The 4,546-nt window shown below is 48.4% G+C and overlaps 1 long non-coding RNA gene across 1 annotated transcript; it reads right to left on the minus strand.

Annotated features, from left to right (window-relative positions):
* Window positions 1-619: 619 nt before the first annotated feature.
* On the minus strand, window positions 620-4,334 carry LOC123382532. The gene is made up of 3 exons (XR_006591027.1): window positions 3,717-4,334; window positions 1,384-1,460; window positions 620-1,237 (listed from the first exon to the last, which is right to left on the minus strand). It is a non-coding gene; the product is annotated as an uncharacterized LOC123382532 (long non-coding RNA).
* Window positions 4,335-4,546: the final 212 nt, after the last annotated feature.

A 4,546-nucleotide genomic window follows, 5' to 3' on the forward strand; every position in this document is an offset into this window, starting at 1 on the left:
AGGAAACGGATCCAAAACGAGGGGCTCATAAACTTAAGGGGAGGCCCGGGGCCCTGAGTGGGGAGGATCCGTGGGCGGGAAGGAGGCGTCCCGGGAGCGCTGCCCCAGGCCGATGTGGGTCGGCAGACTGCCCTGGCCCTACATATCTACCCCCTTCAAAAACTGCCATACTTTTTAAGTGGGGGCGGGGGTGTACAAAACAAAACAAAAAGTGTAACAGTGGTATAGCTTAAAGCGCATTTAGCATAAGCTTTTAACACAAAAGCCCACTGCAATCGGGTCGCCTGCCTGGCTCAGGCAGTTAAGTGTCTGACTCCCGGTTTCTGCTCAGGACCGGGATCGAGCCCAGCATTCGGCTCTGCACTCACTGACAGTGCAGACCCTGCTTGGGATTCTTCTCTCTCTCCCTCTCTTTCTGCCTCTCCCCTGTTCATGCTCTCTCTCTCTCTCTCTCTCAAAATAAATAAATTTTTTTAAAAAATACACTGCAATGTAATTGTGCTTCACAAAATAACTCTATGAGAAAAATAATACATAAGATCAAGGTAAGGTAAGGCCCAGTAATGGTCTCTGGGTCCAGACTACTTGTTTGAAGATAAAAGTTTACATTTCAGAGTTTCCTGGAAGTAAGGCCTGGGACCAAAGACTCAGGCCCCTCACTCCCCCTAGGCCATGTTTCTGAGGCTCTAAAGCTGTGGGTCACAGAGGCAGCATATTCAGTATCTCCAAGTGGTTAACTACTTGGGGACTGATGTCAGACAGACTTGAATACTGATCCTGATTCTTTCTCTTACATGTGGTGTGGGCTTGGGCAAACCACTTGATTTTTCTGAACGTCCAGTTTTTTAAACGTTAAAATGGTTCCAATAACGCCTAGCTGAGGACTCACAGTAGTTGTACACACACACACACCCCACACACGCTTCCTTTGGGACTCCTATACCACTCTGACTCATTTATTCTTTCCTAGGATCTGAGAGAACTTCTGTTTCTTGGGTGGGACAAAAAATTGAGGTCTGTGGTCCTCTGAAGAGATCCCAAAGATAAGGCACGTCCCAGAGAAGTCAGTCTGTTGAGTTGAGGGGGTCAGTGTATGCCTGAAGTCAGACTTCTTGGAAAGCCTCAAGGATCCATTCCTCACAAAGTTCTCCCTCTAAAGGCACTTATCTAGTGCAATTTCAGTACCTTTTCTAGGTTAGTTCTATTTTCTCAGATTCCAAGTGGTGCCAGACTGCTCCTAGATTTGGGGAATATAACAATAAGTTTGTAAAAATAACCCTTGACTATTCTTTCTCTACACATCTTTTCTCCAGTGAGTTTTATATAGAGAGAGGGTCCTGAGGTGGAACTAAGGGAGATAAATAAATTTGGTTCAGCACTTACCGAACTCAGGTCCTGAACTCCAGTGTTCTTAAAAAGGATCTTTAATTACATTATCTCATTTAATCTTCACAACATCCCTAAGAAAAAAAGAAATGATTATCCCCATTTAACAGGTAAGAAAACTAAGGCAGAGAAGTTGGGCCCCTTGCTAATGGGGGGGGGGGCAGAGGATCAGAGTGCTTTATAAATGGGAATTTGCAAGGAAATATGAACTCTTTGGAAGGGGTACCAACAAAGAGTTGGGAGCTCAGAGTTCATTTTCTTTGGTTGGGGTGGGAGAGTTGTATAAGGTCAGTCGATGTACATGATCACTTCAAGGTGAAGATCAGAATTTTAGTATGCCACTCATTAAAAGAGGTTAAGATCTAGTAGTTGGGTTTTTTTTGTTTGTTTGTTTTTGTTTTGTTTTGTTTTAAGTTTTCCAGCTACACGTTTCTGAATACTCATGTGTTACCAATCTTGGGCCTTTAGAAAGGTAAAATGTAAAGGATGTTGAAGTAGTTTCTCTATAGGGTGAGGATCTCGGGACGCTTGTTTTTTCCTGAGCTAGTCCTAGAGGCTCCCTATAAGGTTCCTGTTATTGAAAAGGAGAGTTGGGGCGACTCTACCTTCACACGTGGCGAATAATGCCCCATCTGAGGCATTCTCTCAATCCTCACTGGTGAGGGATTAATGATCCCAGATTTCCATAGGACTATGAGCCAGCTGTGGGGACTTGGGACACCTCTCTCAATCAACTGTCCAGGGGAGCTCTGAGTCAAGTCTTTGAATTTGCCCACTGCCCTCATCCTCACCCTCATGGACCAAAAGTGGCTACAGCCTAAGTTCTGAGATTCTCCCTATTTTCCAGCAGAAAACAAGAAGTGGTAGATGCAGAAGGAAGGGACCAAAAGCAAGACACTTTGGGGAGATAGAAATATCAGTGCCAGAGCAGATGCCTCACCTTGACACTGAGGACCATGGGCTGGCACTCATGATGCCCTGATATCTTTGGACCTAAAGTCTGTGTCCTGGTCTGTGTTACCCCCCCCCCCCCCCCACTGCAAACCCTGGAATCAGGTATGTTACCTTGACTGTAACCGGGCCTTCCGGAAACTCTCTACCTTGGATTTGCACCAAGGTGCATGGCCTTGCCTGTTTCCTGAGTGTGACTGTTGCTTCTCTAGGGCCTAGAAACTGATTAGCACAGAAGCAGCACCCAGGAGTATGTCACTACTTGTGCGGGGGCCCTTCTCAGCTCTTACAAGGACATACCGGAATGAGTAAGTGGGAAATGACTTCACACCTTTCCTAAAGGCCTGAAGTGTTGTTCTAGCTACTAGCTCTGATTAAGCATCGGCAGAATCACCCTCAGTAGTTGAAAAAAATCCAGATGAAGAAGTAGCAAAAGGACCCAGGGTGCCTGGGTGGTTCAGTCGGTGAGGCCTCTGACTCTTGATTCAGCTCAGGTCGTGATCTCATGATCTCACGGTTCGTGAGTACCAGCCCTGTACCGGGTGCCACTCTGACACTGCGGAGGCTGCTTGGGATTCTCTCTCTTCCCCTCCTGAGATCCTTTGATATTTTTGAACAATGCTGTGCTTAGAAATAGCTGTGTAGCACCATGGTTATGATAAATGGGCTTCAAAGTTGGATACCTTGGATTCTAATGCTGGCTGCTTAATTTAGCTGTGTTACAGAGGGTAACTGAGTTTGAGCACCCCCATTCGGAAAGTGAAATGATCAGCCTCATTAGGGTTGTTTCTTGATGATTAAATGAGCTAATGGTTTTGAAGTGTTTTGCAGTTCCTGGCACATTGTGTGGGTTGTTGTTTTTGTACTTACACTACAGTTTTTAGATGGTTAGGAACAACAAAGAATAAGATTCTGACTTTGGCCGCTCAGCCTTCAGAGCGGTGGATAAAAGGGAAGAGGGCACTTCTGTAAGTCACTGGAGCCCAGCTGGTGGCCAGGACTTCTATCCCAGGAGTGTGTGTGAACTGCTCAAGGGTGGAGATGGCTCCGAAGAGAAAGCTCTAGTGTTAGGTCAGCAGAAAGAACACTGGACTAAGGAGCAGTAGCCAGTCTCAATGTTTTTATTCTTTTTGATTTTAATGTTTAAATGTTTATTTTTAAGACAGAGACAGCCAGACAGACCGTGAGCGGGAGAGGGGCAGAGAGAGGGCAAATCCGAATGGGGCTCCAGGCTCTGAGCTGTCAGCACAGAGCCTGGCTTGGGGCTGAACTCACCATCTGTGAGATCATGACCCGAGCCGAAGTCAGATGCTTAACCGACTGAGCCACCCAGGCGCCCTTCAATGTTCTTATTCTTAAACAGGGGCCACAGTCCCTACCCTCACAAGGAGTGTTGCTCAATTAGATGATTCACAAGAAGGCTGTTGCACACGTGGGACAATGAAGAAATTCCATAAATATGCTTAGCTCCCTAGAACTGGCTTCATTTTTGCAGCCAGGAAGCACTCCCGGAGGCCTGTGGGCCAGCGGAACAGAGGTGGAATGCTCAGAGGACGCTGATCAATGCGGGCTCCCTACACACAACCTCCTCCAGACACCTGGTAGTACGCGTGTGGCGTTACCTAGCAACAGCGTTCTAGAGTCTGGCCCCAGGGACCAACCAGAGCAGACCTAGTATTTCACTAGGTCCAATCACTGGGCGCCGCCAGAAGGCGCGTCCTCTAGCCAATCTCCGCCGGCGCCTAGAGGGCTTAGGAATTTCAAGGGCCGCAGCTGAGCGTTTGGAGCTGACTCTTAAATGAATAAGGTCAACCGAAACGAGTAACAACTTTCCGAGTGCATCTGAATGACCGTTGTGAAGGCAGGTCGCCATATTCTCTTGGGGGCATTTTCCTGTACCGTTGTCCACTCTGAGTACCAGAGTGACCCACGACGCCGTGATTCCTCTGTTCCGACCGCAGCTTGGCCCCCATGCGAAGCCGGATCCGGGCCAGCTCCGACGCTGGGCCCAGCGCAGCAGGGTCTCCTCAGCTCGGAAAAGACAGTGGACCTGGGGTTGGAGCTTCCAGGGTCTGGGGACTGGAAAAGTCCAAAGCACCCCCTGCATCCCCGCTCCCCATGCGGAGCCCAGAGCCTGGACCCGAGCCGAGGAAGCCGGGCGCCGTCAAGCCTCGCCGCGGTCGTGGTGTATTTTTTCTCGGGGGAGGGT

Source organism: Felis catus, chromosome E3, assembly GCF_018350175.1.
Source record: "Felis catus isolate Fca126 chromosome E3, F.catus_Fca126_mat1.0, whole genome shotgun sequence".
NCBI lineage: Eukaryota > Metazoa > Chordata > Mammalia > Carnivora > Felidae > Felis > Felis catus.